Source organism: Miniopterus schreibersii, assembly GCF_964146895.1.
Source record: "Miniopterus schreibersii genome assembly, chromosome: 1".
Lineage (NCBI taxonomy): Eukaryota > Metazoa > Chordata > Mammalia > Chiroptera > Miniopteridae > Miniopterus > Miniopterus schreibersii.
The window spans coordinates 179,773,502-179,794,858 of record NC_138101.1 but is presented as its reverse complement, the minus strand read 5'-3'; the positions used below and the strand labels follow the sequence as shown (position 1 = coordinate 179,794,858).

Genomic DNA, 21,357 nt, shown 5'->3' with positions numbered 1-21,357 from the left:
CTGTCTTTTTACTAGTTGGAGTCCTAAAGAGTAGCTGCTTTTGCTAAGTTCATTCATTCAACATATATTTATCGAGTATCTACTATAGTAATTATATGGAACATACATACATAATGTTAGAGGGGATATGTACTATTAAAAAAAAAGAAAAGGGGCAGGATGGCAGAATAAGGGGATTCATGAATGAATGGAAGGAAGGCAGTTTGCATTCTTAAATAGAGTGGGTAAGGGTATGACACACTGCAAAGGCAGCTCTGAGCAAAGACTTGGAGGAGGTGACAATGAGCCAGACTGATGTTTCCTAGTAATTTTGACCTTGTACTAACTATACATGGAATGATGAAAGCCTTCGAGTTGTATATGAGCAAATTTATGAACAGCCCAGAAGAGTAAACAGAAGAGAGTAGCGTGTAAACCAAACCCCCTTCATTTCTGTAGCTTGGTTTACCAAGTGAAACTTACATCTTCAATTAGGCATGCTCACTGTGTTTTCCACCCAAGTGTGGTTTTGAACAAAATTCTTAATTCTGTGATTCATTTTCCTTAAAACTCAAGAACAAATTTCCAAGTATTCAGTTGACACATACAAGCACACCAGTGTCATCTAACCAACATTAACCCCACGTAGACACCCAACCCGACTGCTACATCAGGACTTAAATCAAGATGGGAACCCAAGAGGCACTGACTGTAGAGAAGCCTCTGCTTTCCTAGAGGGTTTCCTGGGAAAAGACCAGGCTGTGAAATCAGGAGGCCTCACCACCTGTCTAACCTTGAGCAAATCACTTTGCCACCCCCCGCCCCCGGCATTAGTTCCCTCAGCTACAAAATTAGGCTACTGGGCCATGTGATGTCCAAGTCCCTTCTAGGGCTAAGGCCATTTCAGAAAAAAACTTTCACTAAATAACCACATATTAAAAATTAGGACAATAGCCCTAGCCAGTTTGGCTCAGTGGTAAGAGCATCAACCCGCAAACTAAAGGGTCTTGAATTCAATTCTGGCCAAGGGCACGTACCTAGATTGCAGGCTCACTCCCGGGCCCTGGCCGGGGAGTGAGTGGGAGGCAACCAGTTGATGTGTCTCTCTCATATCAATGTTTCTCTCCTCCCACCCCTGCCCCGGTTCCGCTCTCTCTGAAAAGCAATGGAAAAAATATCCTCAGGTGAGAATTTAAAAAAAAAAAAATTATAACAACTATGCTAACCCACTACCACAGATCCATACACTTTAACTTGTTCTTCCAATAACAGTAATAAATTTATACCGACCGTTCATAAAGTCTCAACTCTCACTCTGATCAACAGCAGAGATTCACAACAATGGGTCTTGACTAGTTCACCAAGGAAAAAACAACCTGCAAAAGCATGGTATTCTTGTCTTGGCTTCATTATCGACATATTCTTATTGACTAATATGGAAATTCTAACATAACACAAGCATGAAACTGCTAAGGTTTTAAACATTCTTTATTCACCACCTAAAAGTGTGTTTCCAAATAGTAGGCTTCCTTAAAAGTTACTTACATTCACGATTAGGCATGCTCATTGTACATCCCCCTCCCCCGGTGTGGTTTTGAACAAAATTCTTACTTCTGTGATTCATTTTCCTTAAAACTCAAGAATAAATTCCCAAGTATTCACTTGACACATAAAAGTTTGATTACTTCAAATACATGCTGTGATGAGCATCTGTTATCCAAGGAGCCCAAAAATCTCTGGTCCATCCTCACCACAGTTTAATAGTTCTCTACTGTGTCAGGCCCACCTTCTCCATGTAGAATTTTAAAAAAGAAAATAAATAAGTAAATCAGGGATGGGAGGATTATGTTTTCTGCGTCCTAGTCCTTTAGTACACTACGGTGAGACGAGACTTATGAATTACATTCTGCCAACCAGACACACCACAGAGGACTCCTTAAGAATGGAGTTACCTGGGGAAAGAAGCAAGATGGCAGGGTGTGTGGCATCCATTCTGCTGACAGACAAAAGCAGAGCGATTCTGGCTCTGGCTTCCGGATTTGGAGCATCCTGACCCAGGCAGGGGCAGCAGCTCCTCGGAAGGCCAGTTCCACAGTACAGTACTGACAACCATTCCCAGAAACTCAGCCTACAGTCTCTTTCTTCAGCCCTCCTGACGACCTGCTAAGCTACCTATCCCCCTTACTAAATCCCTTTGTGCTTACAACTATCTAGACTAGATCTTAGTAACTGTAACTAAAAACCCTGACTGATTCACAGAGCGCATATTCCTTTCATTCCTTCATGTACAAGAGCTGAGATTGAAAGAAACAAGTGATACATAGAACATTCCGCTATAAGTGAAGAGTTCTTTGTTTCGAGCCCGGGCTCAGATCCACAATCAACACTTCCAATCTTTCCTTATACGTACTTTCTCATAAATTTCATCACCTGTGCCATGCAAAGAGAAGAAAATGATTTTTGCCTAACTAATTTTCTATCAATAAAGAGTCTGATGACAGTAACTTGGCAAGGTATTTGAGAACAGAATACAATAAACATCACTTTTTTTTATCAGCTCAAGTTTATGGAGAATCCTGCCGTGTTAGGTAGCACAGAACATTCCCAAACTGCAGACAAGGTGATCTAATGCTGTGTCTGAATGCCAAAATGATCCGCGCTGTGTGCCAAGGCACAACCTGATTCACAAAGCAGCAATGAACTTTTCACTTATTTTCTCCCACCCCTCAGGGCAAGACAGTCAAGTTAAAACCACAGACACATCAGGCAACTAAAAAATGACACTATTACCAAATGCCAAGAGCAGGCTGGAAATGCGGAGAAGTGATTATGCATGTTCAAGGTCTCTTCTTGGTAGAAAGATATTAAGTCCTGTAAAACCAGTTAGCAATGATGGGAAAGTTGTTAATAATACTGCTCTTTAACATGGTCACAGAGTTTTACAAAGGACATGTGATATCTTTGAATAATCAAATTACTCTGTACTATCAAACTGCACAAAATAATTCTCAGGTAATACTCAAAGGCAACACTGTTACATAAGAGATCACTTACACACTTCTGAAGCCAATTAATGACATTGATACTCACTGAGAAGGCATCTCGATGCTCAGCCAAAAAAAAATTTGGGTAAGAGATTCAAAGGAAAGCACAAGTACACCTCAATGGAGATTCAAGACATGTCCACTTGTTAGTGACAACCAAGCTCTGGGTCATGGGCACTCACCTCCACCTTTGCTACTGCAGTACCCCTTTCCCCCTTCTGCTGCCCCGAATGGCTTTTACCAAATACTCTGTAGTGCACTTAGCTTTAACACTGGGGGACAGGGGTGGCATACCCAAAAGTTGAAACAGTTATATTTGTCCCTAAGGAGAAGGCAAATCAATTTGCTAAAGAGAACTCAAGAGCTTGGCTACTTCAAAATCTTAGAAACAATAATTTCATAGAGCCTGTTAGCAAAGTTACTAAGATGAGTATCAGCTTTACCATGTTGCACGTGTGCGTATGTGTTCTTCGGGGGCCTCTGGCTCTCTTTCTTTTAAGAAATGAAGTATTTCTGGGCTAAAAATGACACGTGGACTACTATGAAGTTTTTTTATGGTTTCTCATATTTAGACTCAACCTTCAATCAATCTTGCTGCAAGTTTCAGGACAGACATGATGCTCATTTACTAAAAGTATCGAAACCAAAGGATATACATAAGGCTACAGATCAGTGATTCCCTGGTCTGCAAAACAATACCAGCATCTGTAGGTCCTCAGATAAATGAGGAAAAACGGGGGGAAGGGGGAGACTTGTTCATTAGTACTTCATAAAGCTAAATGTATCCAATTTAAAGGGTTGCCTTTTATTCTGAGATTATGTCCTTCCCATTTTTAAAATTAATTAATTAATGTATTTATTTTGGCATTCAATGGCCTTTCTTTATAAAAATGCTGAAAAAATTTTAATTACATGCATCAAATGCAAAAATTTGGGTACAGTTAACTCCAGGTCTTCTTTGCCTTTCCTATTTCCCACATCCCAACTCCCCTCTACCAAATGCCATCTTTGACTCCTCTCCTTCACACCCCAGTTGCGGACCTTGAGCATATCCTGTGAGCCTTACTCTCAAAACTTGTCCACATTCAACCACTTTGCACCATCGCAGTAAAGATACAGAACATTCTCACTCCCATTTCTCAAAAAGTAGAATCAAGCAGCTGGTAAACATGAAAAAGTGCTTGACTACATTAGTCTTTGGGGAAATGCAAATTAAAGCCACCATGGGATATTTCTACACACCCGCCAGAACAGCTGAAGTCAAATGGCAGGCAATACTAAGTGCTGCCAAGAATGTGCTGCTCTCATATACTGCCGATGGGTATATGAACTGATACGACCACTCTGGAGACCTGTTTTGCAGTGTCTACTAAAGTGAACATACACGCATCGCATGACCCGGCAAGTCCACTCACTCCTAGTTATATCCCCTCTAGATGTCTTCACCAAAAAGACATACACAGGGATGTTCACGGCAGCATCATTCACCAGCCAATGCCAGGAAACAACTGTGGGATCATCATACCACAGGACGCTCTACAGCAACAAAAATAAACTGCAAATACTTGTCAGAACATGAATGAACCTCACAAACACAACACTGAGGGAAAGAAGCCAGAAACAAACGATTATCTTATGCATGATCACGTTAACACAAGGTTCACAAACTGACCCAAAACACTAAGCTATAGTGCTAGGAATTGAGGGGTAAAGCTTTGACTGGGGGGTAACCAGGCCTTCTGAGGGGCTACCAATATCTGTTTCTTAATCAGAGACTGATTACACAACTGTATTCACTTTGTAAACATTTATCCCACTCCATACTGTGCTTTCTGGGCTTTTCTGTATGTTTGTAAAAACTAATGCAGCATGGTGTTAGAAGTCAAAAGAGTGGTTCCTTTTGAGGAAGGAGGGCTAGTGATCCCAGAGATACAACTGAGGGCTCCTGGGGGGCTGGGAATGTTCTCTTTCTTGATCCTGCATGGTGATGACACATGTGTATTCACTTTCTGATCATTTATTGAACTGTATATTTATGATTTGTGTATTTGATATGTATTATAATTCAAAAGTTTTTTTAAATCACTGGTAATTTCAATTTTTTTCCTACAAGCCATAGGTCATCCTAGGTATAACCTCACTAAACATTTGGAGCCGTTCAGCCTACTCTTTTGTTCCCATGCTTATTATGCGCCCTTTTCTCTTTTGTGTACCACTTAAAATCTGGCTTCCTAAAAAAGTAAAAAGATGCCCTGGCCAGGTGGCTCAATTTGATCCCAAACACCAGAAGGTGGCAGGATCAATCCCCAAACGGGGCACATACAGGAGGCAACCAATCCTCGTTTCTTCCCACACCCACCCTTTCTCTCTCTCAAAATCAATGAAAACATATCCTTGGGTGAGAATTTAAAAAAAAAAAAAAGAAAGAAAGTAAAAGACAACCCACAGAATAGGAGAAAATGTTTGCAAATCATTTATCTGCTGAAAGATTTTTATCTAGGATATGTAAACAACTCTTATACTCATTAATAAAAAGACAAATAATTTTTGACTAAGAGGATCTGAACAGATATTTCTCCAAAGAAGACATACAAATAACCAATAAACACATGACAAGAGGCTCAACATCATGAGCCATTTAGGAAATGCAAATCAGCCAGATGGGAGGGAGGCTGGGGGGAATGGGTAAAAAGGGGAAAGGATTAAGACATGCAAATTGCCAGTTATAAAAACAGTCAAGGGGATGTAGAATACAGCACAGGGAATCTAGTCAATAATATTTTTAAAACCATGTATGGTGTCAGATGGGAACTAGACTTATGGGGTGATCACTTCTTAAGTTATATAAAGGTCTAATCACTATGTTGTACACCTGAAACTAATATAATGTCAACTGTAATGGAAAATAAATTATTTAAAATGGAATCATTTATTTTTAAATTATTTTAAAATTTTATTCTTAAAAATAGGAAACACAAGTCAAATGAGATACCACAATGAGATGCCACTTTGCACCCATTAGGACAGGTAAAAGAAAAAGCCAGCACAGCAACAACTGTTAGCAAGGATGTAGACACACTGAAAGCTCCGTACACTGCTAGTGGGGACGTAAAAGGGGACTGCTACCTTAGAAAACAGCCTGGCAGTTCATCAAAAGGTTAAACATAGAGTTACTGCATAAGCCAGCGATTCCACTCATAGGTATACATCCAAGAGAAAAGAAAACATGTGCATACAAACTCCATTTACATGGAACACCCAAAATAGGCTATAGACAGAAAGTACATTATCGGTTGCTTAAGTCTGAGGGGATGGGAAGGGGAAGTGAGCGCTAAAGGGCACCGGGTTTCTTTCCAAAGTGATGAGAATGTTCTGAAATAGGCTGTGGTGATGGATGCACATAGCTGTGAATGCACTAAAACCATGGAATTGTACATTTTACATGGGCTAATTATATGGCACATGAATTACAAATCAATAAAGCTCTTATTTTTTAAAATCTGGATGCCTCTGCAGTGGACTTAACAGCAGTGCCGCTGCTTCAGAAGCAGGCCCCATTTTTGCTTATTAGTCTGACTTGGAATCAAACAGTCACAACTTTTGTTTCTGAAAGCTTCCCACCCATCTAGATAAAACCATACTCCTTTTTATAGCTCTGCTGGCCTTGGAAGTACACTATTTTGACTCTGAACTTTGTGAAATCTCTTTCTAGAAATGTAGGCCCTAAGACTCTCTCTCCCCCATCATGAAGAAACCCCAAGATTAAACAGCCACTTTCCCCCAAAATTCTCAGCATGAGTCAGTCGCAATTTCCACCTTCTATCTTCTAAAGCTAGAATTACCAATAAGCTGGATGTCTCCATTTACAAGGGTGTGTGATTTCCACAAATACACAGGGAGTTGAAATGCACCAATGATAAACTGCCTCATTCCTGTGCCAGCTTTTAACTTAAACATATTTATTCAGGGGTGCAGTTAAGATTAGGCTCTGGGAGCACAAAGTTGCAAAAGACAGAGTCCTGGCCTTTGAGGTCTAATAGGAGAAGTAAATACAAAAAAATAATTTTATTATATTTTGACAAAGCTCCCCCAGTTGCCCTCTACCCTGGTACTTAAAAAATAAGTTGTAATTTTCTGTTACGCGTCTGTCAACTCAGCTTGCTCTCATGAGGACGGAAGCTCCCTTTGGGTCCCAAGACTAACAGTGCCCTGAACACAGGAGACCTTCAACTGTCAACTGAACAGTGAATGAAAAAGCACGAGTATGAAAGAACCAAGAATATCCCACAGAAGTACCCACCTGCCCTCTTCACCTCTGCTCACCATTACAAACCCCAGCCACACCTGACCCTAGGCCAGTCCTTGCTGAGGCTGGCAGATAGCAAATTAAGACAAGAAAATACCTGTTGATTTCTCCCACTGCTCCCTTCCCTCTTCCCCATCTCAGCTCTTGGCTTTCCTATCCCTAGCATTCTCCCATCTGACACCCATGAAAATCTTCACGACAACCTTTCAAAGATGGCTACAGATGAGCTCGGATTTTCCTGTATACGCAGATGAACTTTATTTTACAAATCCAAGAACCCACCATTATAACCCAAATGAAGTTTATCTTTCAGTCAGGGTCTTTAAAAATCCAAGGGAAAGAGACTGGGAAAACTGAAAAACTGGGAGGCTTGTAAGGAAGGAAGGATGGGTAGCTGATACCTACTGGACACCTATTATATGCCAAGCACTGTGTGTGCTGCCACACAACTACCATCATAAGAGCTCCCACCCACTGGTAGGGAATCCAAACTGTGGGAAGGGCTTTAGTACACTGTCTCACTTCCTGATGACAATGACCTTGTGAGATAAGCATCATCACTGTCGCCATCTGAAAAAAGAAGGCAGAGATTAAGGAATTGCCTGAGGTCACACTGGCAGGATGGAACCCAGGTCTCTGGTCCCAAAAACTGCCAATTACTGTGTAACCCAGACAAGCAACTTAACCTCTGAATCCATTTTCTAAATGTAAACTAGAAAAAATGAGGAAAACCACCCTGCCAGTTGGTAAGAGTATTGTCCCAATACACCAAGGTTGTGGGTTCCATCCCCAGTCAGGGCACATACATGAATCAACCAATGAATGTATAACTAAGTGGAAAAACAAATCTCTCTCTCTCTCGCTCTCTCTATTAATAAAGTTTTAAAAGAAAAATGAGAAAAATCCCTTTCTCAAATACTCAGTACGAAAATGAAATGAGACAATATACAAAAACAAAAAAGTGCTAGTACATAACAGACCCTCAGGAATAAAATTGTTTCTTTTCTTGCTCCTCCTGTTATGAACTCTCCCAGCCTTAAACCATGGACAAGCAGTGGACACACCGTAATTTGTAAATCATCTCTCCCATCCCATCCTGAAGGCCAGGCTCCGTCTTACTCATCTAGAATAGATTAAAAGTTCGAGAAAAGCATTTGGAATGCCAACTCCCATTTTACAAAGTTTTAGAACACAACACACTTGTAACTCGGAAACTATGCACAGAGAAATCTAAGGTCAGCACTGCTGCTGGTTTTGTTCCCCAATGTTTTCTTCCTGAGAAATCCCAGAAACCTTCCCTAAGGCTGCTGTGTTTGATGTAACAGTCCCCCATGGAGCAAACACTACTGTTTTCTGGGTGGCCTTGTGCCTTCTCCACATCAAATTTCACCTTAGAACTCTCCGTGTTTTGTTTATTTTTAGAAGTCATTTTTAAAAGACAGGAAACACAAAAATGTTAACGGTGACGGTATTTCTTGGGTGGTAGAAGGATGGATGACTTTTTTCTTCTTCTTCAGACTTCCCTATATTTTTCAAATTTTCCAGAAAGCCTTATGCAATACATTCGTAATAATAAAAACAAAGTAGACAATACATTTAAATTATTTCCTTTGTCTCCTGCTGGACATTTTCCTCAACTCTTCCCAAGCTCCCTGATGAGCTGGGAGCATCCTGAGAGCTGGACTGCTAACTTCTCTGCACAAAATTCAGCACAGTCCCTCATCCACAGCAGGTGCCTGGCACAAAACAGCTATGTCAGTAAGTCTTTGCTGGGTGAATGAGGAAAATTCAGGTAATACTTAGAAACAGACTTTGCCAGCGGATGGAGGGTAGACTAAGGTGAGAATGGGGCATGCCCTTAATGGATTAGATTATTGCAATTATACATATATATATTAAAAAGGGAGCTTTCAAACAATCAAAGTTAAGCACAAAAGACTGCAACCTGAAGAGAAGGTGAACTGCTCAAGGTGATTAGTTGCTGCAGTGGTCAACCAAGGACAGGACAGTGAACAGACCTAAGGTCCTTGTGCATCGTGCTATAACGAGGGCACCCAGAATTGAGTTCCTTAAATAGCCTCTGAGCTCTCTGCCCCATTTAGAAGGCACGTCATGATCCTAGTCAGCCACCAAAATTTAACTATACTCCTAAAAATTAATCTTTGTTCTTAAGATTAAATAATAAGCCTAAATACTAAAGCAAACAGAGGATTAAGATAAAACCTCCCCAGCCACAGTATTACACCACCAAAAGCCTTTATCTAATAAACTAAAACAGAAAATCTTGAAGATTTATTTAACAAGAAAGAGAAGTCTCAAATATTTGGTTTGGAGAAATGACCTGTACATAAAGTTTAAAGACGGGTATAATGGATTCAATAAATCCACAAAGCCTACAATTCAACAGAAAAGTTAAGGTAGTAAAAATGTTCTTTTTCACCATGATCTAAGTTAACTAAGTAAACTTTTACTAGTGACTTTGATACTGCTGTAATTAGCTAGTTATTAATAATAGGAAAGGAGCAAAGGGGAAAGCCAGACATTTTAGGCATGTCATTTGGGCAGCTACACCGGGAAGCTGCAAATTCACACTCCCCAGGGAACCACCAGCCCATTCCCCACAGATCACTGGGGGACAGATGCATGCCCCAGTGAAGTTGGGGTGACATGGGAAGGTGCCTGTCAGTCAAACCTGGGAACACAGATCACTGGCCAGAATGGGTGGAGCCAATGAAAGCCCAAGAAAATGTGGAGATATATAATCCCCCAAACAAAGGAGTCTCCTCTCTTGGCCCATGGGGCCGTCTTGTTCCTGTTTCTTTGCTACTGCCTATGTTCCCTCCCAGCCATGTGGCTATGTGGACCCCTCACGCAATGGAGTAATGGATTACAACTGGGAACACAAACTAAACCAGCCTGATGCTGGACTGGACACTGCTCCAACACAGAGTGAAAACTATGGACACTGGCTCTGATGCTAGCTCTCCTGAAGCCACAGCTACACTTCTTCCTTGGGGTGACAAAGGCAAATGGGACCTTGGAAACTCAGGGACTTGGTTCCACAGAAATAAAGCTTTCTACAATATTACATCCTCCCATGCAAGCCTCAGAAAATTTTTTTTCCTGGGATATCTCAAGACGCTCACTCCCGCGAAAACTGGAGGGATGAGGACCTCTCCACGCCTACAGCAACTTCAATTCTGTTGATGATGAACTGAATGTGTGTTTCGTAGCACACTTGATTGCCAAGATTGATCTTATACCTGCTTTTGTATTTTTAATTAACTTCAGTTCGTTAACCTCTCTTTTAAAATCTATATATTTCTAATATGCTTCCAGACTCTTAAGACACTTATTTCAAAACAGAGCAGATGCTGACTTGATGATGGCATGACCATGTCAGGGCCGTAGCTGGAAGTCAACGACACAATGACATCACAACAGAACCCATGCTGCTAGATGAGAAAGTATTCCACCCAGAATATAAATTTCTCACATTTCCTGTCTTGCCTTCAGTTGGGAAGTAATGTGAAGGTGTTCTTACTACGAAAAAAAAAAATTCTGTGGTTATTACAAACTCTGTGAAGATTTATATTTATTTCATCACAACTATAAATATTTACATTTCATCTAGCAATCTGTACTAGAAACATCTGCAACTCCCGGCCTTGAACTTCTCTTGCACATGTGAGCCCATCATGAGGTTCTTTCCCAGATCTCAGCTAAGTTCAGTTGGTCAGAGAGAGCATTTCAATGATGACCATCACCCTGACTCCACTGGAGTGGAGGAAATTAAATATATTATCCAAGAATTTTCTCTAGGAGTCTGAGATACTTGCTCTTCTTCACCTCCTAAAAGTTTACTCATCTACCACTTAATTTTCCTTAGTAAAGCCAGCAACAGAAGGTGAGAGAAATTAAAATAAATGGTGTCACTCTTGTACAAACCCCTGGAGAAATGCAAATAGATGGGAGTCTGAAAGCTAGGCAAGTTACTAACCTTTCTAAGCTACAGTTTCACTGTCTGTTAAATGCTGATGATACCTATTTTGCAGGAATTTCATAAGGATAAAATGAGATGGTACAACTAAAGAACCTACCATAGAATTAATTAGTGGTAAAGTTCAGTGAAAGACACTTATGACCATTGTTAACTGAGCACTCTGGAGGTCACCTTAACAGGCCAAAGTCCTACAACAGATACAAGGGGGAAAAACACACCAAATGGGTCACATGCCAGTTCTGGGAAATCCTGGTCATCACTGAAAATACAAAAAATAGTCGCTGAATCTCCACGGTGGCTCAACATGGACAAATGACAAACTACATACCAGGCTTAAAAATCTACCTGTAAGTCCTGGCCAGGTAGCTCAGTTGGTTAGAACATCATCCCAATACACCAAAGTTGTGGGTTTGATCTCAGGTCGGGGCACATACAAGAATCAACCAATGAATGCATAAATAAGTGAAACAAAAAAATCAGTGTTTCTTTTTCCCTCTCTCCCTTTCTCTCCCTCCCTCTCTAAAAAATCAATGTGTAAATTAAAAAAATTTTTTTAATCTACCAGTAAGACCAGGCTTTCATTGGACAAATGGGAGGAGAGCTTCTATCATCAGTGTGGCAGAGTGTTTAAAACAAATTACTAGTTAACCAACAGGGTCATGGTCATTACTACCCTATTATATATAAACAGGCTTTCTGGCGTTCCAAACAATAAGGTACATTCTATGCACACAGCTAAAACATGACTGCCACTATCCTGGTCCCAACAGACGACTACACAATTTCTCAACTCAGTAACTGCTGCAATGTATGTTAATATAAGAAGAAATCCTATAGCAGGAACTCAACATCCTGGCTCCCACTCAGAGTCCTGACGTCTGTCTTGCAGCTTGTTATAAAGATTAGCAGTAATGCAACATGAAGTGCCTGGCACACTGGGTACTCGGTAAATGGTAGCCAATGTTAATTTTATTAGTAGGAAGCAACAAAAATCAAAACCTGCCATGAAGCAACTGTAGACAGAATGGCTCCTTTTCAACCAAGGAATTAAGTTGTATGAAAACAACTGGATAAAAAACACAAGTGACAAGCCTTACGACAAGGAGTAAACTAGTAAAAAGCAGGTTTACCACCCAAGAATGAATGCCAATGTGCCCATCCCTCTGGAACAAATAAACATACAAAATGAGAAATGGTCCCTTTCCTCAAAGAATCCACATCTACCTGATGAGAAATCACATGGTCTCACCTGTCTTCTTCATTCCCCCATTGCTCTAGGTCCTTTGAAGGCAAAACCCACAACTTTACATTGTCACATATGCAGGCACTCAATAAAACTTGGTAAACAAATGAGACACTCATAGGATCTCAAAAGTTTCCAAGCCTGGCTTCACAAACTGCTTAATCTAAACTTTACAGAAACTGAGAAACTGTGTACTTAATATGCTCCCCAAGTGACTGTGACACTATGGAGTCTGAGAACTACTACTCTCATTGAACTCCCAATGAATCATCTGAATGCCCTTTACAATGACCCCGTCCAGAATGATCCAGCCTGTGCATACCTGTCATCCCTGCATGCAGCTCAACTAGAAAAGTTATTTTCTGGTATTTGTTCAAAAATTTGTATTCACTCATTGTTCTACCCTGTGGAGTCTGAGAAGACAAAGGTAATCTCTCCTCCTTCCACATGACAGCCTTTCAATTCCTCTGACAATGGCCGATGTCCCTTCTGAGTCTTCTACAGGTTACACATCTTTGATGAATCACGCATTCATTATTAAATGCTAAGCTCTTTAAGTATACAACCCAGTGCAACAGCACTTCAGCAAAGGGAGTGATCAAGGTGAGTGATAGAAACCAGAAAGGCATCAGGGAAGAGGTGGGCCTTGAAGGATGAAAAATATACAGATAAAACTAGAGTTCAAGGGCTGCTCCTGCAGCAGTGGGGACAGGGAGACAAGAGAAGGAGCATGATATACAGGGAAGGGGATAAGAGAAATAAAGCTATGAGTGAGGAACTTAGTGGTTTTACAAACTTTTTTAATGGAACAGAACTAAAACTGAAACAAAGGCTCAAAGGAAGTCACAACAGTTGGGAAGAGGAGAAAGCAGAGGCCCAGCATATGAAAGGAGACATAGTCCTGGAAAGGCCAAAAAAATCAAATAAAAAGGAAAGGAGAGACCCAAGAGAAAGGTCACAAAAGCAAGCAGGAGAGTGCGAGTTTGATGTGGCGAGGTACCGGAACCACGTTAGTCCTTCCAGGGTGGCACCTGTGCCTAAGTGATACATTAGAAATAATCAGACAAGATGGACTGGACACAGGGCATCTGTAGCAAGGCGACTGCTACAGCCACCCATAAAAGTCAAGGGTCTGTTCTAAGATGGGGACAATAAAACTAAGAGAAGTTGAAAATGAGAACCAATTCAAAAGAAAAAAAAAATGGCAAAGCTTGGTGACAGACCAGACGAAAGGTAAAAAGAAAGCGAAGAATCAGAGATGATTTCTCAGAGGTATCTGAAAATTCAAGGAAGCAGCAGACAGTGCTCAGGCAAGGATAGGATCAGCACCCTGGTGGCTGTTCTGTTTAGGGAAGCCTCTAAGTTCACTCCCCTCTCTACACACACGCTCATGCCCGCACACGCCCTCACAGTAATGTGGTTTTGCTATTTTCTTTGGTACCAGCACAGGCTGTAGTTTGTGTGTCAGCAGTCAGGGAATATCTGGTTTGATTCTGAAATCTGTAACATTAACACCAAAGTTTAAATTCTTTGAAAAAATGAAATGTGCTTTGATAGAGCTAGGTGAAAAAAGATAGTCACAAAATACCACAAAATTTATATAAAACATCCAGAATAGGCAAATCTATAAAAACAGAAAGAAGATTAATGGTGGCCCACAGAAGAGTGGGGAGGCCAGGAGGTACTGGGAGGAAATGGGAGTGACTGAAATGGGGCTGGAGTTTCTTTTGGGGATGATGAAGATGTTCTGACTTTGTTTATGAAGATGGTTACACAATTCTACGAATGGACTCAAAACTACTGACTTGTACACTTCAAATGAGAGAACTGTATAGTAAGTAAACTATAACTCAATAAAGGTGTTATTAAAAAAAAATTTAGGAGTGCATAAATAGGTACTGTGACTTCAGAAACTTAGAGTATCTTCCCGGGAAAAATGACTATTAGACTCCAGTTCAAATAAAAACCATCAGGCAATTTGGAAAGTATTAAAAGATATTTTAGAAAGTCTACGTAAGTTGTATTCCTTCTAGAGGCATGGAAAAGATAGAGATTTAAACATATACATCCTTTAAAATTATCTCTTACAATTGATCTAAATATTCTTATATGTACTTCAAAAGGAAAGACAATGGCATAGGTTTTTTCCAATAATTATGTCAAGTGACATTACACTAGATACCTATGATTCAGGTTTTTTAGAAGCTGAAATAAAATAATGCATAGTAAGCCAATTCAGTGAAAAGCAAAAGATTATGTAATTTAACAATTACAGAACAGATGAGTAAATCTATTTTATAAATTTGAGGACCTGACAAAAGCCCTAATATAGAGAGATGTCCTCATATGAAAGATACCAGAGGATAACCCAAATAATTTCTGCCTCCACCACATCTACTGACAAATATAGCTTCTGTTACCCTGATACATTCTCTCATTAAAGCCATGACTGCCCTCTTTTCACTGAGCACCTAGAGTACTGACTCAGATAGAGTTCCCAAAGACTGTCACTTACTCATAAACACGTGCCAGGCACTCAAGGGCACAGATTTCACTTTCTAAATCACATAACTCGCACTGGGCACAGACAGCTGATGCCCAACTGAATCTTGTAGACCAGCGATTTTCAACCTTTTTCATCTCATGGCACACATATACACTAATTCCTAAAATTCTGCGGCACACCAATAAATATATATATATTTTTTACTGATCTGACAAAAAAATAGGTATAATTTTGACTCATTCACACCAGATGGCTATTGTTGTGCTGGCTGTTGTCATTTTTTTATCTGACAACCTAAGGGAAGAGAGGTCAGCACATCCGACTAAACAGTTAGGTATTGCACGTTTTAAAACTTCTTGCTGCCTCCTGCGGCGCACGGGTGAAAATCACTGCCATGGATGGATGATGAAACCAGCAGGGCAGTGAAGTGAGAGCAGAGTGTTTCTGTGCGAACCGCCTCGTGCATGAGAAGAGCCAAGAACCAGCACCACATCTCTTGACTGAAGATGTTCCTAAAGCAACATCTCACTCTTGGGAGGAAATCAATTATCAACAGACACTGCACGCTAGGGATACAACTATAAATTACAGCCTCTAAGGAAAGACACTTAATAAATTCAAAATACCACTCACTGAAATACAAGACTGATGCTTTCAACATTTTCACTTGTATCTTAAATAAATTTTAACTCAGTGGGTTCAAATATATATTTAACATATTTCATCTGCTTATAACAAAGTTTTAAGCAATCAAAAAAACATAGGAGTACATGGTGAGTGGACTCCCCAATAAAAGTGACCTATGAGACCTTGTTAACTGAGTTAAGTTATGGAAAACCTAAAATAATAAAGACTTTGAGGAAGGAAAGGGCCATTTTGTTTTCCTACTACAATATCCTCTCACCTAAATAAAATTACTTTTGCCTGAAACTTTGTTTAGTAAGGGGCAAGTCTGGTGCCACAAATGTAGTACTCCCATGGCTGTACACAAAATAAAGCCCAAGACACCCAAGAAGGAACCAAAATACCAAGTTCCCCCAGAAGCTGCCCAGGAATCACCAAATGGAAGTGTTTCCACCTATTCAGAGAGAAAACCAGCCTTTGGAAGGCAAATGCCAACTTTCCACAATACATTCTGGCATGTGAGTTAAGTAGCTCAAGAGAGACCACAAAGTACATAAGGTGGTAACAGTCTTCTTTCCAGAAATAATATCACCACCACAGGACATAACTTCAGAAGCTATAACTTTTTTTTTCTTCTCATTTGATCTCAAGAATTCTGAAAAGGGCAAATACTTTCCCCACTTCACAAATGAGAAAAATGAAGCTCATGAACAGACCTACCCAGCTGCCAACTTGACTTCTCCACTTGCACATCCACTGGTATCTCATACCCAACATGATCAAATCAGTTCTTAATTCTCCACCAAACCTGCTCCTCTAGTCTTCCTCATTTCAATAAATGGCACCTCCATTATTCCAGATGCTCAGGCCAAAAACCTTGGTGTTATCCTTGACTCCAGTCTTTTTCACTCTATATCATCTCATCCTTCAGTGAATCACGTTAGCCCCACTCGGGTTATGTCCACGATCCAGCCACTTCTCATCGCCTCCACTACTGCTATCATCACATCTCACCCAGATTACTGCTAGAACCCCCTAATATCTCCCTATTTCCACCTTTGCCTCCCCCACCTTCTTTCTAGTCTCTACACAGCAGAGATTTATCCTTTAAAAATATGTCAGATCAAAACCCTTTGCACTGTCTAGTGGTTTCCTATCTCACTCAGAGCTGTACATAGCTGTACATCCAGGATGAGAACAGTATCTGCCATCTAGAAGGTGCTCAATGGATGTTGCTGATTAGTAAATAAAAGAAAAATGGCCAAAGTTGCAGAGCCAGGACTACAATAGATCTTCCAATGTTCTTTAGTGACAAGGAGACCAGATTTCCAACAGCCAAAAATCCACATGAGAGAAAATGTTTAAGTTTTACTTTGCATAACTGAATCTTAAAATACATAAGCAATACTCTGTTGAATTTCTAACAACAAATTAAAATGAAAATATCATTTTATAAAGCCACACAAACTCACACTTGGGTTATCAGAATATTACATAGTTGGCAGCATGACAACTGCCAGCTAATGATCACAGTGCTGTTCCTAAGATCTTCAGTGTGACTTCTGCATCCAGTGACATGACGTCACTATCTCAAGGCTACCAAAATACATAAATGATACAAGCCCTAAAAGATTTGGAACTAAGCACCTAGAAGAGGTGATGAGCATTTCTAAACCTCCCACACTGGCACTACACCAATCATTTGAAACAGAAATTAAATTTCTAAGGTATTACAAGTAACAGAAGAAAGGTTAAATTCAGAACTGTCTTCTACCAAAAATACAAGGAAAGACTCTCAAAGTTGAGTTAAAATGTTGATTGTTTTTAGATCAAAGTGAAACTAATGCTAAAATTATCCAGCACTACAGAATTTTCCCAATAAAATGTTCCAGAATTAAAAACAAAAACTCTACATTTCTATTTCTTTGGTTCTTTCAAAAACATTTCTGCTATCTGCAAAAAGCCCTCAAATCTCACTAAATCACGCTAATAAATTCACAGAATTTTAAGAGTTGGTCTTCAAGGAAACTTAATTCAACCCTCAACCCCCTTCCTTTTCCAAATGAAAAGATTATCTGGTATATAGTAAATGCATACTGAAAATTTGTTACATGAATGAACAATTGAAAGATGATCCAAAAAAGGTACATGGCTCTTTTAAGATCTGACAATGAATGGAAAAATCCAGAATTAGTCAAAACTAGGTTTCTAGATTCTCTTGGCAGAGGCGTGAAAGAAAAAACGAAGACTTAAAAACCTTATTTGGTTCCTCAGGAAAACCTTAACCAAAATTCATTAAAGCCTGTTTCCTTTAGTTGTTACTTAGAAAAGCACTTGGTAAAATAAATTTAGCCAAGACATATTTCCTTGGAAACCAAAAGGCAGAACTGTCTAGTGTTTCTTTCTTCCTCTACACAAAGAATATTTAATATAAGGCTATTTTCAACTACAACTGTTTTATATCAGAAGTAACACAGGTGGCCTTTGACTGAAAGAAAAATCCCACCAGATGAAAGGATAGAACACTGAAAAGGACCGCAACAATCCCTAGAAGATTAGCCTCATTAGAGCAGGAACCATGTATCTATCCTTTCTTCCCTAGAAGCAGCCACTAGCCCCTGGCATACAGTGGGAGTCAATAAATACTTATGGGATAAGTGAGTAAGTTACCACTAAGAGACCTACCCATGTAGGCATAAATTCATTTGGTCACCATTAAATAACTCTTTACTTCCGGCCTACTATATATGTAAGCAAACTACAATTTTCCTCCAGAGAAACTCTACTAAATGTCCCTTCAAGTAATAGACCCAACCAAAATTATCCCAATAGTTTTATTAAGAAGGTGAGAAAGTAGGTCTTAAGTATCCTAAATTACTTATTGAAGCAGCCACTCAATTTTCTGTTCTGGCTCCAATCTCTCTCCTTCAATTCATCCTATACAACCCAGCCAGGTTAATTTTCTGTTTTTTGCACATCGTACAAATTAAAACACTGCTGTGGCTTAGTACTTTATCTCTGTATGTGGCCCACTGCTACTCAATGAGCAGATATGAAAAATCAGAAACTACCAGATTGGAACAGAAAGGCAGTATCGTGTCAAGGAAGAAAAAAAATCACAAAAGACAGTTCTTATAATAACTGATGCCACCGAAAATCTTTAGATTACTAGAGGCTTTCATTAAAGACTTCCCAACAGCACTGTGATGCAATTGACACAAATGGTTTGGGGTATTTACACCCACTGAAGTATACATCTAATTTTCAAGGTCAATTTAAGGTCCATCACACTTTTGAAGCTTTCCCAAGCCACTGGACTAAATATCTGTGAAAGCATTTCGTAAACTAGGAAGTGCTAGCCCATAGCTTTTACTATACTAGTTGGAAACTGATAGCCTTGCATACATTCTGCCATTTAAATCATGTTACTTCATTTTTAAGTGTCTAGTCCCTTCAAAGAAAATGAGAAGTTGTTTGAATTGTATTCTCCATTGTCAACTTCTCTATTCTCTATTGCTTAACCCCCGCAACAGCATAAATTAAAAGTGCCACTCACACTTCCTGATTTCAAAATATATTACAAAGCTAATGTAATCAAAACTGGGTGACACTGGCATAAAAAGACAATCAGACCAGTAGAACAGAATAGAGAGCCCAGAAATAAACAATCACTCATATGGTCAACTGGTCTTCGACAAGGGTGCCAAGACCACTCGGAGAAAGGAGAGTCTCTTCCACAAATGGTGCTGGGAAAACTGGATATCCATGCAAAAGAATGACGTTAAACCCTTATCTTACACCATATATAAAAATTAACTCAAAATGTATTAAAGACTTAACATAAGGGGTCGGTGAAGGATCTCAAGATGGCTGGGCGAAAACTTGCTCTAAAAACTATTGACTGGGTAGCTTTTGGAGAGATCATACCCCGAAACCAGAAGGCCATTGCTAACACCCTGAAATCCTGGAATGAGACCTTCACCTCCAGGTCGGCTACTCTACCTGATAAACCACCCGCCATCGACTGGGCTTACTACAAGGCCAATGAAGCGAAGGCCAGCTTGGTAGATGACTTTGAGAAGAAGTTTAATGCCCTGAAGGTCCCTGTGCCAGAGGATAAATACAGTGCCCTGGTGGATGCTGAAGAAAAAGAAGATGTGAAAAGCTGTGTGGAGCTTTTGTCTCTCTCAAAGAGCAGGATTGAGCAATACAAGAAAGAGCTGGAGAAGATGAACATAATTCCATTTGATCAGATGACCACTGAGGATTTGAATGAAGTCTTCCCAGAAACCAAATGAGACAAAAAGAAGTGTCCCTACTGGCCTCACAAGCCAATTGAGAATTTATAAACCTGAGTGTGGGAGCTCTGGCCCTCATATTATAAACTCTGGACATTAAAAATAATTATATAGTGAGAAAAAAGGAAAAAAAAGACAACCTAAGAACTAAAACTATAAAACTCCAAGAAGAAAACATAGAGGGAAAGTTTCATGACATTGTACATGGCAATGATTTCTTGGCTGTGACACCAAAAGCACAGGCAATAAAACCAAAAATGAGACTACAGCCAACTTAAAAACTTTGGGGCACCAAAGGACACAATCGAAAGTGTGAAAAGGCGATCTACAGAATGGGAGAAAGTATTTGCAAATCATATACCTAGTAAGGGGTATTAATATCCAGAAGATACAAAGAACTACAACTCAACAACAAAAAATCAAATAACCCAAATGAAAAATGAGCAGACTTGGACACACGTTTCTCCAGAGATGATAGATAAATGAGCGACAAGTATACGAAAGGTGCTCAGTATTACCTATCATCAGAGCGGTGCAATTCGAAACCACAATCACACCCATCAGCACGGCGACTGTCCAAAAACATGGCCGCCTTAGACGCCCCCCAGCGCGGCCTCCGCCCCCCCCCCGGCGCCCTCACGGCGCGGCCCCCCCCCCCCGGCGCCCTCACGGCGCGGCCCCCCCCCCCCCCGGCGCCCTCACGGCGCGGCCCCCCCCCCCCCCGGCGCCCTCACGGCGCGGCCCCCCCCCCCCCCCGGCGCCCTCACGGCGCGGCCCCCCACCCCCCCCGGCGCCCTCACGGCGCGGCCCCCCACCCCCCCCGGCGCCCTCACGGCGCGGCCCGAACGCCAGGCGCGCTCCCCCTCCAGCGGAGCGGCCCAGGCTGCCTCGCGCCCCAAGCCGGAGAAGAACCCCCGCTCGGGACTTGCCGAGGCGAGAAGGACAGCAGGAAGCCGTCGAGCATATCGATGAAGCACAAAGGGAAACAGACTCAATGAAAAAGCTGGTGAGATTTTTGAAAGGAGAACAGAACTATAACAAACTCCGCCAACCACCTTTTCAGAAGAGGTCAGCATTGATCGCCAAAATTCCAAATTTGGGGGGTAACAACATGTGTCGGCGCTGCCGGGGGGCCGGCGAGGAGGCCCCGCACCACCCCGCGCAAGGAGGCGACGGAATTCGAAGACACCAAGTCGGGGAACAGAACAGACTTGGATGTCGATGAAAACGCTTACTTCGAAGATAAAGCTCGCCCCAAAGAATTTCACCTGAAGGAGGGTGGTGAGCCGCCTTCGAAGCCCGCTGGAATCAAATGGAAACCTGGGAAGGAGCTGACGAAACGTTCGAGTCGGAC

General features: G+C 40.9%; 1 protein-coding gene and 1 pseudogene across 9 annotated transcripts in view; one reads left to right on the top strand and one right to left on the bottom strand.

The window, feature by feature from the left end:
- SIPA1L1 (signal induced proliferation associated 1 like 1) overlaps window positions 1-21,357 on the bottom strand; it is a 392,555-nt gene that overhangs the window by 279,029 nt on the left and 92,169 nt on the right. The window lies entirely within an intron of this gene.
- On the top strand, window positions 19,555-20,003 carry LOC308558805 (ATP synthase subunit d, mitochondrial pseudogene; annotated as a pseudogene). The gene has a single exon. The product of its transcript is annotated as an ATP synthase subunit d, mitochondrial pseudogene (transcript).